The 24,376-nt window shown below is 42.3% G+C and overlaps 1 protein-coding gene across 22 annotated transcripts in view; it reads right to left on the minus strand.

Moving 5' to 3' along the window:
* RGS6 (regulator of G protein signaling 6) overlaps positions 1-24,376 on the minus strand; it is a 611,989-nt gene that overhangs the window by 257,252 nt on the left and 330,361 nt on the right. The window contains exon 3 of one of the 22 annotated variants that reach the window (XM_086319941.1): positions 8,528-8,690. The exons of the other annotated variants lie outside the window; for them this stretch is intronic. The gene's annotated coding sequence lies outside the window, so the exon portion shown is untranslated. The remainder of the gene's footprint in view (positions 1-8,527; positions 8,691-24,376) is intronic. 22 annotated transcript variants of the gene reach the window in all.

Consider the following 24,376-nt stretch of genomic DNA (forward strand, 5'->3'; position numbering starts at 1 on the left):
TGAAGGCTTCATGGGAGGTGAAGCCCAGTCAAATGATCCCCATGTTATAAAAGTCTGTGCTGTATAACATATCTGATCCTAGAAATAAAGAGATAGACCTACATTCAAAGATCCAGATATTATGCAAAGCAGGTACGCTCTGGGAGGCTCTCAGAACTCTGCTTACTACAGTGCCCTTATTAAACTCATGATGGTCTAGAAATCTACAGGTAAGACTCACTCTTATGCACTGTTCCTGGTATATAGGTAACTGCTTTCACTCATAGGGGTGCTCTTCTACTGTTTTTCTACCTTTTTGTTGGGCAAACAACACTCATGTTCTCATGAATAATTAGGTAACAGATTGTAGCACTATAAAAATGAGAAATTTCTCTATTCCTTTAAAATTTTCACTTATTAAGTCATTTAATTGCAAAATAATAACCCATGGTCATTAAACACATATAGAAAATCAGAACAGTGACAGTAGTCATCTCACTATATCCAACTGTAATCACCACACAAAACAGACATTCTGTTAATTGTTGACTTGTTCAGTTGATGCTACAGTGCTTTTGGGATTTGATGGAATCCAGGTAGCAAACTTTCACTCTGGTGGGTGAGGATAAATTTTCTGTGAAAGGAAACAGATGTATTCTTGTTAATTAACCCAGAAAGCAGTTAATGCAGAGTCATGGAACCTGGTAACCTGCATTTGTTTCCTGCTGCTACATTAACAAATTATCACAGACTCAGGGTCTTAAAGTAACACAAATTAATTCTCTTACACTTCTGGATGTCCAAAGTCTAAAATGGGTGGTAGGGCTGTGATTGTTCTGAAGGTTCTAAAGGAAAAATTCATTTCCTTGCTTATTTTTTTTTTTTAAGCTCTTGAGTTTGCCTGCATTCTTTGGCGTGTGGCCTCTCCCTTCTCCAAAGCCAATAGTAGCATCAACCTGACCTCTGCTTCTATCACAACAACACTTCTCTGACCCTGAGCCTCCTGCCATTATCCCTTTATTGATTACATTTGGCCCATGTAGATAATCTGGGGTAATCTCCCTACCTAAAGATCCTGAACTTACATGTGCAAAGTCCCTTCTGTCATGCAAGACAGTTAATACGAAGGCTCTGGGCATTTGGAAGTGGACATCCACGGTGGCCATTGTTCTGTCTACTGTGTGAGCCTTGGCCCGATGAAAACAAACTCCCGTGGCCTTTGGTTTCACTCTGGAAGGTCTGGGGTGGTACCGGTGGTGAAGGCTGAGCTGCGCTAACCGTGCAGTGACTGGACGGCAGGGAGTAGAACCTCAGGCCCTGGAGGCAACCCTGATGGGGCTCTGGTTTGAGAGCTCATGAACATAAACCCGAGTTCCAGTCGCACTGGAGGGTGAGGATATGAACTGGGACTGACCTGATAGACTCAAAGAGAGCATGACTGTGCTTAAGTCAGAGGGGCAGGATGCTTCTGCACCCAACGTGGACTGACGCTAGAACTGCCCCCAATCCATTGGCAGGGGAAAATGACTTCCTGGGACACTCCTAACTGGGTATGGCATGGAAGGCATGGCCCCCTCCCTCACCTCCAGGAACAATCTGGACAGTGCTCCTGGTGGGACAGGCTGTCCTAGTCCAATATTAGCGGTTTCACGGGGAGGAAACACTGCTGTTCACTAGTAATAAATGGTTCCAAATGATTACATATTTGAGCAGAAAATATCTTCCGTTTTGCAGCCAGGCACATTTCCATATACACTCCTGATGAAATGCCACTTCCATCTGCACATACCAGGGTCAAGGACATCTTTTTCATACCTTCTTAAGCTGAATCAACAATTTTGTAAATGGATGAAACTCCATACACCTGCCATACTTGAAGTATTCAGGTCTCCCCGCAGTTACCCAAGGTTATTCTTCGAGCAACTACAAAGGTGACATTTCCTAGGTGTCCTTTAGGCCTGCGCTGGGGGATAAAGGTCGCCACGAGAGATTATACTTGAGGCATCAAGAGCCAGTGAGTGAAATTAACACCTTCATAAGGCAGGAGTGTTTATCAACGGCTGGTAACCGTATTTCCTCTCATCTCTTCTTACTTTAAATCTTAATGGGGCCCGTGCACTACTCCATAGCTTACCCATGCTGGCTACACAGTGCCCTTTATTTCCTGTGTATATGCCTCTTGCTGTCCCTGTCACCTATACTCCTGCTGTGTTAGCTGTTGACCTAATTTAATGCCCAGCTGGAAACTTCCCTCTCAGTTGTGATTAAAGGGAAAAAAGAAGAGAGGAGGTGATCTAGTTACTTGCATATGTATAGTTCTTTGATGAAAGGAAAAAAGGTAATGAAGAAGTTGCCTAATAACCCACATATATATTATTTCTTCCTAGGCTCAGGTTTCTTGCCCATAATGCAAGCTCTAAAAGGCAGAACCAACCTTCTCAAGTCTCTCTAGAATGCTCAATTTCAATTATGTACGAATGTATTCATTTGAATTCATATGAATGTATTTCATATGAATTCATATGTATGTATTCATATGAATACATGTTCCTGTTTAGTCGCTAAGTCATGTCCAACGCTTTTTGCAACCCCATGGACTATAGCCTGCCAGGTTCCTCTGTTCATGGGATTTCCCAGGCAAAAATACTGAAGTGGGTTCCATTTACTTCTCCAGGGGATCTTCCTGACCTGTATTGGCAGACAGATTCTTTACCACTGAGCCAGCAGGGAAGCCTGACCTCATACATCTCCAATTTAATTTCCTTAAAGCCATGTTTCAACTGTGAAGGTGAAAGTCACTCAGTTGTCTCCAACTCTGTGGCTCATGGACCACACAGTCCATGGAATTCTCCAGGCCAGAATACTGGAGTGGGTAGCCTTTCACTTCTCCAGGGGATCTTCCCAACCCAGGGATCAAACCCAGGTCTCCCACATTGCCGGCAGAACCAGTTTTATCTCTAATCACCTAATTTGCTGGCATGACTCTTTTGGCAGAATTTCCAGTTTAAGAAAATAGAATAGGGATGGACACAGCGCATTATAGTCACTGGGAACAAGATGATGGGGCTGCACCCAGGATGGAGTAAAAGGGGCACAGAGCCTGAGTTGTGGATAGACAATATTTTGTACACTAGTCTAGCTTTTTGATGCTGTAGTGATGGCAAGACATTTTCAACAGGCCAGTCTGTCTGTGTTTTCAGTACATTTGTTAGTAAAGAGTCATGGAGAGCTAGAAACTGAAAGGGCATTTGAGAACAGTGATTTGAGAACATTTAATCCACCACCTTCTGGAATAGGAAACGGCTACCCACTCCAGTATTCTTGCCTGGAGAATCCCATGGACAGAGGAGCCTGGCGGCAGTCCATAGGGTCACAAAGAGTTGGACACGACTAAAATGATTTACAGTAGCACAATCCATCACCTTCATTTTATAGAGGATGAAGTGGAAATCCAGACTTGTCCAGTGACTTGCCACAGTCAGCTAGCAGTTAGTTTACAGAAGAAAAACCAAAATCTAAGTCTTCTGATTACCAGGCAGGTGCTCTTCCCACATAACATGTTGCCCCTTCTTCCTCTGGATCTGTAGCCCCAATTGCACTGGCTATGGTGAAATGAGATTACTCTTAGCAAAGATCAGGTAACCCTCCTCTCTCCTGGGCCCAGAGTACATGTCCTGAGTCCTTATCCAATTGACCACAATCTGTGATTTTGGAGGCTGGATGAGAGCGTGGTAGGCAGAATAATGCCCATCTTCTACCCACTGAATACATCCATATCCTAAGCCCTAGAACCTGTGACTATATTAGGTCATATGCAAAGGGAATTAAGGCTGTAAATGGAATTTTTAAGGTTGTTAATCAGTTATCCTTTAAATAGGGAGATTATCCCACATTATCCAAGTGAGCCCAGGGTAATCACAAGAGTCCTTACACATAAGAGGCAAAAAAAAGGGTAATGCCGTGGGAGAAGAACTCAACTCACTGTTGCTGGGTTTGAAGAGGGAAGGGGACCATGAGCCAAGAAATGTGGGCAACTTCTTGAAGATGGAAGAGGCAAGATTCCCCACAGAACCTCCAGAATGAGCATACACTGTCAACACCTTGATCTTAATTCACTGAGACCCGTGTCAGACTTCTCATCTCCAGAACTGTAAAGTAATCATTTGTGTTGTGACAATTTGTTATAGTAGCTGCAGAAAAGCAATGCAAAGTTGGAATGACTCCACACAAATCATCACATGTTAAAATGCTCCATTCTCCAACCAGCTCCTTTTGACTCTTAACCAGGTGTGAACCTGGTCAGATCCACAATTCAATGAATTCTCACTCTCTCAAACCATAACCTCTCCTTCCCCTAACCACCCAACACATTGCTGGTGCTACTTCTCTTGCGCTGTTAACAGCCTGACTAATAGGCCTGGGCTTTCCAACCACAACTTTTTCATCCATCAATCCATCAACCAACATAATGCTTGGAAACGGTAGGTGTTCAATGAATGTTTGCAGAACTCAAATTCAATCCTAAAGAGAATGGCTGATTTTTTTTTTTTTTTCCTCTCACAGTTCACAAAGAACTAGGCACACAGCATATTATAAATAGCACTAAATAAAGGAGAGAGACTCCACGTAATTTTTGGTATACTGAAGAGTTTCTTTTGGCAGAATGAGGGCTGGGGTAAGGTGTGACTGTATGAAAGCTGGAATTCATGGCCTTTGATGTATTATAGAATTCTTTAATGACTCGTCTTTCCCAACTGCCCAACAACAAATGAAGATGTATTTTGAGGCCTGGTTGACAGGCCGCGTTGCAAGTCCAAACTATTGTTGCTGCAATGGAACAGCTTGTCACAGCAGCCTAATTTATTCTCTCTCTGAAAGCCTGGCACCAGCTCTGCAACTGAAACTGCTTTTGTCTGAGTCTCAACTATTGCCGCCAACCAAGCCAAAATGTGCATTCATTGTGCACTGTCTGGTTGCATGCTAATTGTGGCCGTGTCCTCAGGTGACATCTGAAAGGCTGGACAGTTGACAATGAATAGTCTTTGCCCGCTCTCCTCTCTCCCACCCTTTCCCTGTGGCAGTTCCTAGGATCAGGTCATTTCATTTCCTTTCTCTATATTTCTCCCTGCCTTGGAGGATTCCATTTGTTCTGGCTGTCACCCAGTCTCATTCTTCTCCACAGACCAACGTTGTGAGCATGAACCTGAGTCCCAGAAAAGTTGCACAGGAGCTGATATCTTGCAAACTAAAGCGTTTTGATGCAAAGAGCAGCACGTGGCAGAGGGGAACCTGATCTAAATTATCCCGTCACCTCGGTCTCCTCTGTGAATCCCTCCTTCAGGAAATCTCTTGGTATTTCTGCCAAAAGATTCTCCCTGCAAAGCGTTTGACTTGCAACTTTTTTTTTTTTTTCCGTATGCGCAATGAATGCTAGCTTTTTATTTTCTCCCCTTTCCAAATGTAAACTTCTGAGGGTAGGATATGTGCACCATTTCACCGTTTCTTTCCTCTAATATTCCAGCAGAATAGTTTACACAGTAGGGACTAAGTCCATATTTGATGTATTAAGTTAAAAGTACACGGCACTTCATTGAGATAAAATGTGTGTATATGGAGTCAGAGAAGGAAAGAAAGAGGAAGGGAGAGAAAGAAAGAGTGCTTGAACATGAGCCCTTTTTAATATGCATTTTCCCTGTAAAATTAAGGAAGTACTCCTCTGGAAGGAGAAAACATCCTGTCCATCTATAAAATGATATATTGAAATAACACACATTATTCAAAATCTCACACTAAAAGGGAAGTCAACCAGTTCTTACTAAAATGTGGTGATTGGTAACATTAAAACAGATCTGTCCTGAGTTTCTTAAAAATCTTAAGGACAGGATTACAGCCATTAGAGGTCCATCAAGCTTTAACACTCTTTTCAACATTTCCAATATCTTTACCTTTTTGAGGCTGTGGATTTAGGACACTGAAATGTATTTCCTCTCCCATATACACTCTCTTCCAATCTTAGACAACAAGCAATAGCTTGTCAGTATTGATCAAGCCAAGTTGGTAACTCAACATTCATCCCTTCATTCAAGGCAGATTTTAAACTTGGACGCTTATACCAATCCACAGAATCCTAAGAGTTTCAGCATGAAGATCTTCAATGCATACAGTTCTACTATTTCTTGATAGCCTGCTTGTTGATCTCCATGTGGAGTTAACTTTGCCAAATAAAAGTAAGCATTGATTAGGGTGACTGTGGGTGCCATCATATGTATGCAGAAATGTAGTGGAATGTATCAACCAAGGAACTTCAGATTACAGGGAAGCTCAGCGCTCAGTGTGATTTGGTTCTTAGTTGTGTCAATAAAGCATGTTGACATGCAGCTGAGTATAGAACATCACATTAGGGATTGTGATGAAATAAACCAACTAAAGGAAAAGTTAGTGTTGGTTCTCAGAGAGCTTAAGCCTTTGATACACACGCAAGAGTCAGATATGGCTTAGCAACTTAACAACAACACATTCAGAAGGAGGCAACACAAACTAAGCAGTAGGGCCTTTTATTTAACTCAGTGGGCCAAATTATCATATTTAATGTGGGAAAAGGGTAATGATTATCTACCAATTTGCATATATTATAGACAAGAAAGCTAAGGACCAGAGAGATGACATCCACAGCCCAAGGACACCCTGTCCTCTGGGACACAGAAACAATTTTGTATCACAAAATCAGCCTTTTAATCACAGAATATCAAAGTCCAAATGGATGTCAGAAGTTAGGGGCCAGTTTCCTCTCTTGTACATGCATTCTTCAGCTATTTCCTGAAATGAGTTGTTTTCTATCAATGTAATCATATAAAAATTAACCAGCAGCATGGTGACCATCTGGAAAGAGCAGAGATGGTGGGATTTAAAGTCTTAAGATTAAATAACCCATTCATTTACCACTCAAGTTTATTGAGTATCTACTATGTGCCAGGCATTGTGAGAGCTACCAGGAATCCAGCACTGAAGTCATGTCCTCATGGCCCTTACATTCTAGTAGGAGACAGACAGTAAACAAATACATGAGTAAAATATTCAGTAAGCCAGATTATGATAGTGGTATGGGAAAAAATACAGTGCTACGGAGAAAGGAGGAATTCTAGCTGTGCGGGGAGGGAATGGGAAAGGTTTTTACACAGGATCATCATTAAAAAGGCATCATTCCAGCAAAGACATAAAAGTTAGAGAGTAAATCATGTAGCTCCCTGGGACAAGAGGATTCCAGGCAGATGGAAGAGCAAATGCAAAGGCCATGATTTTTGAAGAGACAGCAAGGATAGCAACACGACTGAAGTAAAGTGAACAAGCATGAGCAGTGATGGCAAGGCAGGCCAGAGAAATAATGGGGGTAGAAGGCAGATTGTAGCCCTAGTACAGACTTCCCTGCCTGGGTGCTGGGAACCGACTTTAGGGGAACAAGGGCAGAAGCAGGGAGACCAGGGCCAAGGCTCTCACAGTGGTCAGGCAGAGAGAGGACGCTGGCTGGGATCAGGGTAGGAGTGACAGAGGAGATAGATTCTGGGTGTATTTAAGCAGAATAGTGGTCACCTTAGGGGAAGGGGGCGGGAGAGGGCAAAATGGGAAAAGGGTTTGGTGATGGATAGAAACTGAATTTTTGGTGATGGACATGATGGAGGGTATACAGAAGTCAAAATACAGTATTGTACACATCAAACTTATATGATGTCATAAACCAATAAAAAAGAAAAAGTGAAGCTGGCAGGGATTCACTGCTACACCAAAAGCAGGATGTGAGAGAAATAAGGGAGAAAGTCCCATCGCAGCTAGGTGTTTAATATGAACATCGCTGTACCGTCCAGTGAAATGGAGAAGCCTGAAGGAATATGTTGTGACAGGAAGCTTGGGTCTAATTACCAGCTATATATCACTGGGCAAGTCGCTTAACCCCTCTGAACCTCAACTTCCCTCTGTATTCAGTAATGCCTTTTTACTCCACAGAACTGTTGAGAGATTCAACCAGGATAACGTGTAAGGTGGCGTGCCTGGTATAAAGCATAACGCTGAAGGTTGTTATCACCCTTGGGGAGGGATTCTGCCACACCTGTCCTGCCTACCCACCTCCCCTGTCCCAGCCATCCCTCCTCACCTAAAATCTCTCTCTCTCTGAGCCAAGGCTAAATGAATCACTGCTGCAAAGTCTATTAGAAGTCACAAGTAACTTACAGCAACTGGTGAATGAAATCCTATTTTGGGGAAGAGTGACTGAACACTCACATGCCACAAAGCCAGAGCTCAGAGCCCCGAAGCAGCCTCTTTTTCGTTGATTTGCGAGGCAGAGTGGGAGGAAGTCAGAGAAATATCACGGGTGTGCTATTCCATTTCCCTCAGGTAGAAACCACCCAGAAGAGAAAGTTCATTGCCTATCAAACTGTGTGGGGAGGTTTTTACAAAATTGCTATGGAATTTAAAAGAACAAAAAAAAATAGTATAGAAGAGGCAAAGAGGAGACAGAAAGATTCCAATTATGATACCTTAGGAAAAAACTCACCTTTGAGTATCAGCTTGTTATCCTTATGTTAACAAGAGAGGGACACTCAAGGCTTGGTGAGGTGGGGACAGAAATATTCCCAAAGGTGGGCTTGCCAGGAACCACAGCAGCTATTCTTAATGATGAGTTTCTCCTAGGATATCCTGGACTCTAGAATAACAATCTACAAGACAAGCCTAAATGTCAGCAAATTTCAATATTTGTTGTTGTTCAGTCACTAAGTCATGTCTAATTCTATATAAACTACAAATTCTCTAAACACCATGTATAGAATAATTGGGGGGAAATGATCACTCTTGAAAGCTAAGTCAGATTCTTCTGATAAATGTTCACATGGAGTGTGTGCTTATGTATGTCACTGAACCATCATCAATTACTCCGGAAGCTAAGATCATTATAGAAATAACCACATTCTATGCTTCAGGGTAGAAATTAATAGGCTATGGTGACAAAAATGCCTTTTTTTTTTTTTTTTTTTTGCTTATCTTAAGAATCCTTAATCTTGAAGAGATTCAAGTGTCAGGAATAGACTAGCCACAGACGTCTTTCACTCTTTTTGCAGTACAAGTAATGAGTGTGTTTAGTTAGCCACAGGTTCCACGGAGCTGGAATGACACAAAATAAACTTGTGTCAAATAAACTTGCTGGGCCCTGAACTAACGAACTATCAGGAAAAAGAGCCTTCACTGAGCCTAGCTCAGCCTTGATACCGTTGAGCCCCAGATAGAAAGAACATATTCCTTAGCCTGGGAAGAAATCTAGAAATGCCTATGAGCTTCATTCTGAGCTATGTGATTAGAAAAGATATCCCTAAATTGTTTCCCAAAGCCTGGACATCTCTTGAGAAAGTGATTAGAGAGGGAAACTTTCAACTCTTTTCATTTCAAACCAGTATTCCTTGAATCCTGCCCTACGTACTGAAGATTTATGAGACAATCTAATTTGGAGAAAGCAGCACAATACTGAAGAAAATTGGATAACAAAAAAGGTAAGTGTGAAGATTAAAGGTGGCGGCCAAATATGCTATAGGAGGTGGGGACTAGGGTCTCTTCCTTTAAAGTTGGGAGTTGTAACTGCTTGGCTATTAGAATATAGCAGAAGTGACTCTGGGCCCAGGCTTAGAATACTTTAGCTTCCACTTCCTTTTTCTTCTTCCTTTTCTTGAAGTGATCCCATGGGTGGAATCAGCTGCCATACAATCAGTCTGAGACCACCAAGCGTAGGTGTAAGTGGTCTGGGGACATCCCAGCTGAGTACACCTTGCAGCCACTCCACCAAGGCACTGGGCATGTAAGTGAAGCTGCTTAGCCTCCTCCAGATCAGCCATCTGCCAACAAACCACTGAGTGACCTCGACTGGGGTCCACAAGGATCAAAGAAACTCCCACCTGAGATCTGCCAGAACTCCTGATCCACAAACCCAGGAGACATGAGAAAACATTTCCTGTTTTAAGCTACTAAACTTTGGGGGTAGTTACATAGCATAGATAAGCAGAACAGCAAATATGAACAGATGCACTCCCCTCTCCTTTCTCCTGCAAAAAGTGGCATGACTGAAATTTAGAGTGGGAAAAGATCAATATGGGTTGGAGTATTTAGGGAAAGCTATAGAAAGGGAAGAAACTGGGTTGAATCTGAAAGGAAAGCTTTCCAAGAAGTCTTCTCTGCCCTCTAGTACCCAGACCAGTAGCCAGCAGGAAATTCTCCATTTGAACCTCCAGGCCTGTGGCTGAACCAGGTGGCAGATTCCCCATGAAGTGGAGAGAAACACAGTGCCAATGGGCGCAAACCCGAAATGTCACATTGCTGCCAAAGTTCCTTGGCGTGCCAGCTTTCTGATGCCTCATTTACAATGCAAAGATGCTGAATCCTGTGTTACCATTCTAACCAATCACATTTGAAAAACCCACTAGTTTTATCAATCCTAGAGTGTTTTCCAGATCAGGATATTTCCTATGTAGATAGCCAACCCCATACTCATCATACAGAGCATTTAAAAAGTCAGTTTTTACCGTTCTAATGAGAGAGCTGCCCTAACGCCATTCGCTCACCTCAATGGCAGAGTATGTGTGATCATCTGGATTTACCAGAAGATGCTCTAAATCCTTCCTCTAGCTCCCTCCCGGCAGGCATCAGAGAGAAGTACAGCAAATTCACCCACAACATTTGCCAGGCACCAGAATGCAGCATTGAGAAGTTCTTGAAAACATGACATGTTGAAATACAGCAAAGACTCTTGGTGCTGACAGATGGGATAACGGAGGCATCATGATGGTAAATGGCTGACACAAGCTGGCAGGAACATTAGCAAACATTGGAATCAATTTTGCCCTCTGTCTCTCCCTGGGAGAGCCCAAGAGTTGTAAACTTAAAAAATTCTCTTGAACTTCTTGGTTCCAAATGGTAAAATAATTTATTTTTGGTTGCTTGAATTGCTTTCACTCCTGGTAAGAGTGTTCTCTAATTTCTGTGCTCAAAGACAAAAGCACATGGAAAATCCTCTTGTGAAAACCCCACAAGGGGTTTGAAATAGAAAGTTATGAACGAATTTCACGCTGACCTCAGTTCACTTGGTAATAACCATTTTTGGTGAGAATGCTTTCCTTCCCCTGGATGGTAAGTAGTACTTAAAAATAAAATGAATAAATGAAAAACTTTTAATTTCAAGTATCGTGCCTTTCTAACTATTTACCCACCAGGAACCTCTCAAAGTAAAGACATCAGCACAAAATTGTTTTTTCTTTATAGCTATCTACCCCCAACAGATACACGTATAAACTCAAGACACTAGAAAGCACGACTTTATGTTCTTTAAATTCAAATGCTTCTTAAGTTTTAAATTTCATGGAGACCAGTCAGAGCTACTGAGATTCCAGCAGAGGTACTCACAAGCACTTACTACATACATGCAAACATAGGTCCAGAATCCTTGCCTACAAATCTGAAACATAAAGTGTTCCCTGAAAATAAATCTCTCATAACTTATTTAGTGGTCAAATCTGGCCTGAACTGATACCAGGCTGTTGCTGATCACGTTTCTTGGCCTCCTTCATCAACAGAAATTGATAAGAGGCCAGACAAGAAACTCAGGCAAAGTTTTATTGGGGCCCCTGCTGCAGCAGGAAGGAGTGAGAACTCCTTCCGCTCCAGTGAGTTGGCTCATATGTGGGTGAGGGTAGGGGCAGGTTCAGGGGTTGGACCAGAGGCTGGTTTAGGTGGTCTGCCCACCCCTTTGGTGGTGTTGAGAGCAGGGGACACGCACAGTACCCTACTTTTGCTCCTGACACCCTGTTTTTTACTCCCAGCTCTTCAGAAGTGGCAGTTAGGTTTTCGGTCTTTTTTCTATCTTGTTGATAATTTGCCCCAACTGTGCATACATACAGTTATTTTTAGTCCCTCATAAGTTCTTTGCATTTTCATTTGTCTGGGCGCAAGCACTGTAGCAAAGGGTCCCAGCCCGCAGGTCCCAGCCTGTCTCAAGGCTACTGTAGACTTTTATTATTCCCACTTAGTGTCAACATTCACATGTTGCCCTGCAGAAATGTTAATGAGATGGAATCTGGGTACTACCCCAGATCCTGCTGGGAGTATCTATATATCTACAGTATATGTACCGTGTGACTTTTCTAAAATGAGAGCTCTGTCTGACCCCAAGAAGTTCAGATGTGGGATCAGGCATGTTCACCCACATGAGAGGGGCTACACCAGGTGTGCAGAAGGGAGCAGAGAGGTTGAGGTGAGAGAACAGAGATTCCGGCCATCCCAGCAGACAGCCTGCAGGTAGCAAAGACACAGGAGCCAAATCTGCTGAAGGATCTGTAGAGAGACACGTGCAAAGGTCAACATTATGCCAAGTGGCTTTCCAAAAGATTCTAACAACCTTAAAATAGAATCTCTTCAAATATGATAAAGATGAACTAATTGGAAACTTCCTTGAACTGGCAATTACAAAATTATACAAGTTAGAAAAGGAAGAATAAATTGTCTTATCTCAGAAACTTAGAAGGGCAAGACTGTGGCATGTCTTCCAGTTGAATCTACCCTGAATCTTCTCTGTTTGAGAGCTGGGCCTCTCCCACCTGCGAGGGTCCAGGCCATCAGCAAGTATCCCTACCCCATGCAGGGGCAATTAGAACTGATCCTTGGGAGAGAGCATCCCTCCTTTTAAAGTTACAAACATTAAGGACTGGGTCAGCCTGAAGCTGCCCCAGGTCACCAATGCCACTCCAGAGAGAGCACCTACCTGAGGAGGAAGCCAACCCAGCGGAAAATAGGACTGGGGCAGAGAACAGACACTTAACGATGGAGCCCTGGATCCAGCTGTGGCTGACATATGTGACCTTTGGCCATATGCCAAAAATGACCAGTTTTTCTCTGACTAGTTCGAGCAGAGTTTCAGACACTTATAAAAGAAAATTCCATAGGTAACTGGCCCTAGAAGTCTCCTAAATTTGAAATTAAAGAATCTGCTTTTTTAGAAACATTAATCTTAAGAAGAGAAAACTTTAAAAGAATCTCTCCCTCCTTCCCTGTTATGAACTGAATTATATTCTCCTCAAATTCCTATGCTAAAACCCTGAGCCTCAGTGTGACTATATTTGGAGTTACGGTCTTTAGGAAGGTCAAAGTAACTAGTTTCCCAGGTGGCTCCGATGGTAAAGAATATGCCTGCAGTGCAGGAGATCCAGGTTTGATTCCTGGGTTGGGATGATCCCCTGGAGAAAGGAATGGCAACCCAATCCAGTATTCTTGCTTGGAGAATTCCATGGATAGATGAGCCTGGTGGGCTACATACAGTCCATGGGATCACAGAGTCAGACACAAATGAGTGACTAACACTCTGACTTTGACGTTAGGGAGGTAATTAAGGTGAAATGAGGTCACAGGGTGGAGCCCTAATCCAACAGGACTGGCATTTTTACAATAAGAGGATGAGAGACCTGAGCTTCTGGCTTGTTCTCCATATCTCTCTTTGTCTCTCTCTTTCCCTCTCCCTCTCTGGCTGCACAGACAAGAGGCCATGTGAGGACACAGCAAGAAAGTGACGATGTACAAGCCAGGAAGGGATGTCTCATCAGAAACCAACCTTGATGACACCTCCATCTTGAACCTCTAACCTCCAGAATTACATGAAAATTAATTTCTGTTATTTAAGCCACTTGGCCTGTGGTATTTTGTTATAGCAACTTAAGCCAGCTAATAAACTCCGTATGAAGTTTCAGAGGGGGCTTTGTCACATGGTAAGGATTATCCTTAGCCCTGAATTCTCTACTACCAAAAGGAAAAACCATGAGGTGGATAAACAGAAAACCAGAGTCTACCTCCCTTTAAACTGGAACTGCTGGAAGGTACTCATGAATTAACACAAAAAAAGGAAGCAATCCAAGATGGTTTATATTAATTTCTTCACAGTTTCTACAAAACATGAAATTACAATGATTTAATTATCCCATTTGAAATCACCGTGACTGAAGATTAAAATCAAAATAGTTGCTAACTATTATACATCATGACTCAGAAATGTCTAGAATAGATTCACCTTTGACACTAATTAAGCAAGTCAACCAATTCAACTGTAAGAGAAAATATTTTTAAGAAAAGCCTAGAAGATTATGATTCTGACTTTTTGGTTACAAGAATTTAATTTTGAATAAGAAACACTGCCACAAAAGCCGGTTATAAAGTTGGTGGGGAAGAGACATGGGAAGGTTCGTATTAGAATCCCATCAAATAATATGAATTGCATAGTTTATGGCTTATGGAATGGTGGGAACTTGAGGATATGGTCTCACCTTTCTCTCATCACTGTCTTTGCATATTCTGTTGTATGTCGGGCTGGAGCTCCCTTCCCTGAGGCTGGAGAGCATTTCACAAAGATCTTGTAGGTTTTCAATCACTTTCACTTATGAGAACAGCCTTATCTGTGAAAACCAAGACTCACTCATTTTTTTGAAGGTCTAGTGATCTCATATCCAAATTCAACCAATCCAAAGCTGCTCTCCTCCTGCCCCATCTCCACGGCCTGGAGTAGGGAGGGACCCATGGCCCTCCCTTTTAATCTGCCCTACTTCATTCACTGCTCCCTGCACCAACTTGCTGCTTGTAGCTCCTCAAGGGTCAACACAAGAGGAAGTGATGCAGAGGGGGCTGTGCAACTTTGGACACCAGTCTGTGCTGTTTGCAATTCTCCTCCGTCTACAAAGTTGTCTGTGTGAGGTGACAGTCATATATTGATACACTCAAGGGGTGTGTTTGTAGGTTCTTTGGAGGTGCCACATGGGACTTCCCCTGCCCAGTTTCCTAATGTGTTTGAAAAGCCACTTGACTGGCCTTTTGTGAACCCTCCCACCACACATACACACATACACCTCCAGCCTCCTCATAGACTTCGCAGTCTGTGTCCCCTGCCTGGGTCAGCTCACTCCAAAGTCCACCTACTTGGCAAGGTCCAGCAACAAGTGCTCAAACTTTCAACCTTTCCTAGTGCTGCTTGACTCAAGAAGAATATACACATCTTTCCCAACCAAATGGTGGAATCTGAGCTTTTCAGTGTTGACAACCCTCGGCTGGTCTCAGTTTCATAAGCTGCTTTAACCACTTCCCAGCTACCAAGTCCTGCATGTGGGAAGCAGGCCCCTGTCTCTTATTCACACATCCTCAAAGTCTTGACCGTGCTCCACCTGGATGAACCAGAGGCAGCTCAGCAGTCATCTGCCTGGGGAGAGAAAGGAAAGGTCAACCTCTCACTGCTGCCGTGGCCCCAACCTCTAGATTGGAGGTCCTCTCCTTTGACTTGGGGTTCAGGGAGAGTCCTAGTCCTCCTCTCCTCTCTCCATGGCACTAAGCGGTGGAACGCCCCAGCACTCTTGATGAGGCCCGTGACTCTTTCCTGAGATGACTGTCTTTAATCTCCTTCTGGGTCACGAGTTGTCTCTAACGTGGGCTAGAACTTGGGGGCTGGGAGTCACTAGACTGATGCTGATATCTTCTATTAAAGACTCCGTAGCCATGTCTAACATTACGTTTCAGAAACATTAGACAATTATCACTCATTTTCTACTTTGGAGTATTAATTCTTTCTGATAATTGGAAAAGTCCCATCAACATCCTGACTTCAAATTATGTTTCTGGAAAATTAGCAACTCAGTGCTAAGAGCACTACTTGACTCAATGAGTCTACAAGTCAGAAGTGAATCTTGACTTTAAATACCAACCTTACTAGGATTCAACTGTAAAAGTAATGACCATTACAATCATATAATAGTCTAACAATCATACTTTATACATGGAAAAGCATATTAAAACATGGCTTTGCTATAACACTATTTTCTGATTAAAATATATAGCTCTGTTTATTTATTTATATGTATGTGTGCATGCTCAGTCATTCACTCACGTTTGACTCTTTTTGACCCTATGGATTGCAGCCCCAGACTCCTCTGTACATGGGATTCTCTAGGCAAGAATATTTGTCATTTCTTCCTCTAGGGAATCTTCTCAGACCAGGGATTGAAGCCACATCTCCTGTATCTCCTTGCATTGACAGGCAGATTCTTTACCATTGAGCCACAGGGGAAGCCCATTTTTTTAATATAAAAATTCTTAAAAAATATTTTTATTAAAAAGCAAATGGAACAGATACTCTGGGTAAACTATTTTCTAACAGCAGAATACTCTGGGAAATTCATGAATTTGTTGAAATTCCATTAATTAGCTACTTCTCACTCATTCACTTAAGGACTCTAACCTTCAGTGGTGTGATTTTAATAATATTTTCCACTTCCATTGCAGTACACTGTTTTATCATGTGCCAGCATTTCCCCATTCATTTTCTCAGTCAGTCCTCTCAGGAGAAAACACTACTGAACCTGCAAAAAGGATGTTATAGAGTAAGAGTCAGTAAAGCAGATTCCTAAGTAACCAAGCAGTTTTATAGGAGATGAGGCAGTAGGGAGTAGAAGGGACTGTGGTGCTCCTGAAATCACAAACCACATCAAAATAAAAAGCATCTTCTTCTCAGTGCCAACTATCTTTGACATGCAGCCATGATATTATCTGCTTATCTGATTTTTTAAAACAAGAAAACCTAAAAATTCATATATTGTGAAACTGACTTTTTTAAGTGTTAGATTAAATTTTTTATTTTAAATTCTATTATTTCTCTATTAAATAGGTCATGAATATTTTATACAAAAAACAAACACAAATAGTATCACTAAAAGAAACCTAGAAATACTGTTTATTTATAGCATTGTTTTATGACATCAGAATTGCATTCTATGCATATGTATAAATAACAGAAGTTGGATCATTAAGTTTATAATCATATTTTCCAGTGAAAACTGTTAGGACAATTCTTTTTCAAGATCAACAAATACATACTGGTTTGGCAGAAAAAAACTGAATGAACTTTGTGGCTAATTCAACGTTTTATTCTTTTGGGCTTTATAATATGGCTAAACATGACACTCTTAAATATTCTTTTGTCCCTGGGAATTTTTAGTTGTATTCCATTCTTTCACAAACATTGTTTATTTCCAGAATTTACTTCAATGTGTTTTTCGTGGTTTGATTGCAATGTCTAAGTATATGGATATTTTGACTGGTTTTTTAAGATACGGGATCAAGTTTTTCAGACAGCAAGCCAAAACAAACCCAAACTAACCACTACAAATGCTGACCTCTTTGGGCTGTCAGTCTGCAACCTCTCTCTGTAGCAGATACTGTTGGCTCCTTTATGCAGTGTCCCTGCTATGCAGATACTTGAGAGCAGTCTCCTTTAGTTAAGGTATTTGTAAGAAGAATATTTCTCCTAAATTTCTAGTGTGTTTTTGATCTTGTGGACATGGTGATGAAAGAAAATGATCAAGCTTCCATTTTCTCCTTGGCTGTCAGGACTCCCAGAAGCAAATTTATGGCCCACTCCTAGCAAGCATGTAGATCTGGACAGAAGGTACAACTTCTTGTTTTAAAAAAGTGTTAGTCACTCAATCATGTCCAACTCTTTCCCACCCCATGGACTGTAGCCCACCAGGCTCTTCTACCCATAGAATTCTCCAGGCAAGAATACTGAAGTGGGTTACTATGCCTTCCTCCAGGGGTGGGGGTCTTCCCAACCCAGGGATGGAATCCCGGTCTCCTGCATTGCAGGCAGATTCTTTACTGTCTGAGCCACCAGGCAACCTCTTGGCCCTGTTTTATACTTTTCCTCCCCTTTTTCTTTCTCAGTTACTTCTAATTTATGTTATCTTGCTGTATTTTATGAAACCATATGGGTCCACTCTAAATCCTCTTTGGAAAGCAGGGTATAAATGATGTTCACAACAACCCCTGTGAAATAGATATTACAGGTTTCATTGATAAGTCAATAACCCAAAGCTCCACAAGGTTAACTGACTTGATAATTAACACATGAATCAGGAAGTACAACATTTTCATTCCAATCCCAAAGAAAGGCAATGCCAAAGAATGCTCAAACTACCGCACAATTGCAGTCATCTCACACGCTAGTAAAGTACTGCTCAAAATTCTCCAAGCCAGGCTTCAGCAATACGTGAACCGTGAACTTCCAGATGTTCAAGCTGGTTTTAGAAAAGGCAGAGGAACCAGAGATCAAATTGCCAACGTCCGCTGGATCATCAAAAAAGCAAGAGAGTTCCAGAAAAACATCTATTTCTGCTTTATTGACTATGCCAAAGCCTTTGACTATGTGGATCACAACAAACTGTGAAAAATTCTAAAAGAGATGGGAATACCAGACCACCTGACCTGCCTCTTGAGAAACCTATGAAGGTCAGGAAGCAACAGTTAGAACTGGACATGGAACAACCGACTGGTTCCAAATAGGAAAAGGAGTACGTCAAGGCTGTGTATTGTCACCATGCTTATTTAACTTATATGAATAAGTTAACTTATTTAACTTATATGCAGAGTACATCATGAGAAACGCTGGGCTGGAAGAAGCACAAGCTGGAATCAAGATTGCTGGGAGAAATATCAATAACCTCAAATATGCAGATGACACCACCCTTATGGCAGAAAGTGAAGAGCAACTAAAAAGCCTCTTGATGAAAGTGAAAATGGAGAGTGAAAAAGTTGGCTTAAAGCTCAACATTCAGAAAACGAAGATCATGGCATCCGGTCCCATCACTTCATGGCAAATAGATGGGGAAACAGTGGAAACGGTGTCAGACTTTATTTTTGGGGGCTCCAAAATCACTGCAGATGGTGACTGCAGCCATGAAATTAAAAGACGCTTACTCCTTGGAAGAAAAGTTATGACCAACCTAGATAGCATATTGAAAAGCAGAGACATTACTTTGCCAACAAAGGTCCATCTAGTCAAGGCTATGGTTTTTCCAGTAGTCATGTATGGATGTGAGAGTTAGACTGTGAAGAAAGCTGAGCGCTGAAAAACTGATGCTTTTGAACTGTGGTGTTGGAGAAGACTCTTGAGAGTCCCTTGGACTGCAAGGAGATCCAACCAGTCCATTCTGAAGGAGATCAGCCTTGGGTGTTCTTTGGAAGGAATGATGCTAAAGCTGAAACTCCAGTACTTTGGCCACCTCATGCGAAGAGTTGACTCACTGGAAAAGACTGATGCTGGGAGGGATTGGGGGCAGGAGGAGAAGGGAACGACAGAGGATGAGATGGCTGGATGGCATCACTGACTCGATGGACGTGAGTCTGAGTGAACTCCGGGAGTTGGTGATGGACAGAGAGGCCTGGCGTGTTGCAGTCCATGGGGTTGCAAAGAGTCGGACACGACTGAGCGACTGAACTGAACTGAACTGAACTGAACCTATGTCTTCTGGCTCCCAGTACTCTGTTGACTAGCAGTCACATAACAAGGATCTCAAACTTAGATGCAACCCAGACTTGGATACAGTAAGTTCCCTACATATGAACTTTCAAGTTGCAAACTCTGAAAAATGTGAATGTGCATTCCATCAGGTGTGAGTGACATGGCAACTTGCCTTCCACCTCCCACTGCAGACGATCCTTCAGCTCTACCATGTCCCACCTCCTCTCCCTCCTCCAGTCAGTAACTCTTTTTGCCTGTCCACTCAGTGCCAGCCCCTGTATGCCAGCTATTTTAATCTTACAGGACTACTGTACTGTAAGATTAAAAAATCCTTACTTTTTGTGTTTTTTTATATACTATTTCTATGAAAAGTATTATAAACCTCCTACAGTACTACGGTACTATACAGCTGATTGTATTAGTTGAGTAGATAGGCTAACTTTTTGGACTTATGAATAAACTAAACTTACAAACGCACTCTCAGAACAGAATTCATTCACATGTAGGGGACTTACTGTACAGCAGGAGCTGGAGAGGGCCTCGCCCAGAGCCACTATACCATGAATGGGCATAGTTCCCTAGCACATAGGGCGATCACAATATAAACGGTATCCCCTGGAGTTGAGTGCAGTGTATACAGTACATTGTTTCTGAAGGCATTAAAACCTGCTGTGCTAACAACACATTAATGGGCTGAAATGGAACCCCAGTTTGAGAACTAGGCTATAGAATCTGGGCAAGTATAACAAGTGTACACACTAGGATACAATTCAAGTGTGTCTTGTGAAGATAAAAGAGGTGTTTCCCATGGCTTGTCGTAGAGAGGCCCTCGCTGCAAAGCTGCTTCTCAAATCCAGGCCATGGGGCAGATTTAAGGGGGAGAGAACACAAAGAAGGCCTGCGGATTTTCCTATAACCAAATCCCCAGAGAGGGCTCCAAAATGAATCTGCCATGTACAAAACTCTGTTCTCTGCCTGGAATTGAATCACAGCATGGTTGCAAAGTATTTGGATTAAATTATAACTATATGAGCACATGACATTCCTAGGTCTTAAGAAATTAGTTGTTCAGATTCAGTATTGTTCTTCTTCTTGGTTTCTTTTCTCATAAGGAATGTTTGGTGGTTAAACCTTTTAAGCAGTAGAACTGTTTATTCTAAGCACTTCATGCAACTCCAGTCTCTGTGGCTGGGTGACTATTAGGAGGGGGCTTGCAGGCTGGGCGTGGTGGGCTGCCCTTCTTGGGTCAGAGCTGTTTTAAAGACAGCCTGACCCTTCCCCTCTCTTGTCTAGGGTGGCCAGCCCTCAGGGCTCCTCAGCTGTTATCTTATTACTGAGCCTGCTTTCGTGTGGCATAAACATCTAAAGTACTTTAGGAGAATCTTCGGGTTCCATCGACCACGGTTCATGCTGGGTGATAATCTATGAGGGACATTACAACATCACTAAAATATAGTACAAACCAAATATATTTACAAACCAAAAATATAGTACCAGCTAATTCTGGTTTCCACAGCAACTTCTAACATCACTGGCAAAACTCCCACTGAAGTATAAAGCATCTTCTTTTGACTTTTTTAAAAAAGCACTCCTCTTGCTGGAGTCAACCCGTCTATATAGCATGTTTTGGGGGTACACATGTATATTACAGGGTAGTATTACTAGAGACCTTGCCCCAACCTCACCATCAGTAAGTTGACAGCTACTTGTAGTCATCAGTTATGCTCAAATGAAATTTTGAAACTGAATAAAGCATAGGATAACACTGTAAGGGGAGAAACAAGCAGTTTATTTGACCATTGAAATTTTAAAACATTTAGTAAATGTCAAATAAAATGTATATTTCTGAAATTACAAAATACATTGCAAAGGAAAGTTGTAAGAAAAGGGGAAATACTATACTGACTTACAAGCCAGGTAAAAATTTACATATTTGAATAAAATTTTCTTTGTAGGTTATTAGTTCTATCCCTACTGAATGTGAACAACTCATTCTAGTTTGTAAGAAGTGGGAACAAAATGTGAAATGGAAATAAAAGTCTTCCAAATAAGTAAATGTTCTTTTATAGATAGTGTATGTTTCTCCAATGACTCAATGGGTTAAGAATCCACCTGCAATGCAGGAGACACAAGAGACAAGGGTTCGATTCCTGGGTCACGAAGATGCCCTGGAAGAGAAAATGACAAGCCACTCCAATACTCTTGTGTAAAAAATCCCACAGCTAGAGGAGCCTGGCAGGCTACCTTCCGTGGGGTCATAGAGTCAGACATGTCTGAGCGACGAAGTCCACACATATAGATAGTGTATATATTAAAATCTTACTGTGAACATTCAGAAAGAAGTATGAAATTTTTAGTAATAAAAACCCAGTGTTTTTGATGCCTTCACTAAAAAGTATCAAGTGAAGAAAGAACGTTAGTTTCCCATTCATATCTTTCCTGGCAGTTACATGTCTCTGTCCATCTCTGGGAACCAATGAAGAAACAAAGTCAGAATCTCCATCTAAACAAACACAGACTTCAGTCTCATGTTTCACTAGTCTCATTTTTATTAGATGTAATAATACTTCAGTGGGTAGCATAATTGAGGCAGGCACAAGGCCCCCAGCATTTTAGTATCTGTCCGAGCTATATCATAGTTTCTCGGTGCTGTTTTAACCCAGTTTTGAGGCCTTGGCCAAAGGCTGGTCAATTTTACTTCATTTGTAGTTAATTAAGTCCACACTCCCAACTACATCCCATAACATATTTCATATGCCAGGCCACTGTGCCCCCATCCTAACCACCCTGGGGCCAGGACCCAGACAACCAGAGTCAGCCCCTTTGCTCTATAGTCTGCCGAAATTATTCAAGTTAGCCACTCCTAAACCTGCAGCTCCGGAGAAGGCAATGGCACCCCACTCCAGTACTCTTGCCTGGAAAATCCCGTGGACGGAGGAGCCTGGTAGGCTGCAGTCCATGGGGTCACTAGGAGTTGGACACGACTGAGCGACTTCACTTTCACTTTTCACTTTCATGCACTGGAGGAAATGGCAACCCACTCCAGTGTTCCTGCCTGGAGAATCCCAGGGACGGGGGATCCTGGTGGGCTGCTGTCTATGGGGTCGCACAGAGTCGGACATGACTGAAGCGACTTAGCAGCAGCAGCAGCAAACCTACAGCTCTGCCTCATCCTTTCCGTCCTGTGGAAACCACACGATAAATGGACTTGACCGCTGTCTTTCCCACCCTCCTGCCTGGTGACCCACCCTGCTGCTTCCCCAGAGTGACCCTACGTGATGTGCCTTCGCTCACAGGGGACTGTAAGTGACAAGACTATAAGGCTCTTTTTGGTTTCTCTTTCTTGAGCTACATCTGGCCTCACCATAATTCATCCAAGGCAATATGATCATAACCCTAGCCTATTACCTTTCATTTTAAACAAAAACTCTAAGACTAATTGTGGGAGATGCTATAGGGAATGTCTGGAAAGCATAAGCCATTATCATGGCCCAGTTGCGCCGAACCCACCAGGACTGGATGTTCTCTGGGCAACAATGGGATTCTGCCTTTTGTTTTGTGGCTCCATCCAGGAGGTGTAGTTTGAGACACAGACACTGTAGTTTGCTTCTCTCTGATTTGTTTTCCCTTGAGCATAAGGAAGGGAGACAGAAATCCCCTTGTGAATTGGGAGTTTTCCAGAAATAACAGTTGAGATCACAGAGTTAAGTGCAGATGGGTTTCTGGCAAGCTTAAGCTGGACATGTTACACAGAGAAGCAATTAGGCAGACCTCGGAGAGGGATGGGAGCTGTGAAAAGGAGAGCTCTGTTTATGCCCATCTGAGAAGCAGACAGAGCTCGGACATGGAAAGAGGATAAGAAAAAGGAGGCCACAGGTCTAAGCAGACCCTCACACAGTAGACCTGGATCAGACAGTAGGGAATAAGGGCTGCTCCCAGTCATGTAATGTGATGACTTCAGTGAACTCACATTTTCATCACCAAGCATGAATTTGATAATTAACCATTATACACCAGGGAAATATGGATATTATGGCAGTCTGATTTGAGTTTTTTCAAAGACCCCAGCCTAGGGAACCAAACTGCTAACAGATTTCATCTGCCACAAATTTAAAAGTTATTTCAGATGATTTCACACTTTTGAAAATATTTAAGAACTCATTCAGTTAATTTATCTATTTACAAAGATTTGAAATTGTATTGATTCATTGGAATAATCCATCCTACACATTGCTATCATAATCAAAACATCATCTAAGTAAATTCTACCATTATGAAAAAAGTGAAAGTGAAAGTAAAAGTCACCCAGTCATGTCCGACTTTTTGTGACTCCATGGAATAGTCCGTGGAATTCTCCAGGTCAGAACACTGGACTGGGTAGCCGTTCCTTTCTCCAAGAGATCTTCCCAACCCAGGGATTGAACCTGTGTCTCCCGCATTGCAGGTGGATTCTTTACCAGCTGAGCCATGGGAAAGAAGCAATAACTTAGAGCATCACATGGGGTCTACTGGGATGGTAGGAGAAGGGAATGGAAGGGAAGGGAATAGAAGTTCCCTAAAATGTCAGGCCAGACAGACCTATAGCAGGGAAGATAAGCAATTATGCTGTGGTAACAAACATTCCACAAATCGTAGTGATTTAAAACAATGAGGTTTATTTTTAGTTATACTACATATCCAATGGGGTTGGCCAGTGCTCAGCTTTCTGATATTGTCTACCAAGATGCAAGCTGACAAAGCACCCATCACATGCACCAGATCTTCAAATGACTTGTATTCAACCAGCCTCAGCTAGTGTACACCCAATTTCATTGGTCACATCCAACTTTGAAGAGATAAGAAAATACAAAGCTACAGTAGGGGTTTGCGAACAATAGCTCACTGGCCAGCCAACTATGCTGGTGTGTGTGTGTTAGTGATTTAGTCGTGTGCGACTCTTTGTGACCCCATAGATTGTAGCCCATCAGGCTCCTCTGTCCATGGAATTTTCCCACAAGAATACTGGAGTGGGTTGCTATTTCCTTCCTCAGAGGATTTTCCCAACCC

The sequence above is a fragment of the Bos grunniens genome, chromosome 10 (genome assembly GCF_055505025.1).
Source record: "Bos grunniens cultivar Pamir isolate PY7600 chromosome 10, Bosgru_T2T1.0, whole genome shotgun sequence".
Taxonomy (NCBI): Eukaryota; Metazoa; Chordata; class Mammalia; order Artiodactyla; family Bovidae; genus Bos; species Bos grunniens.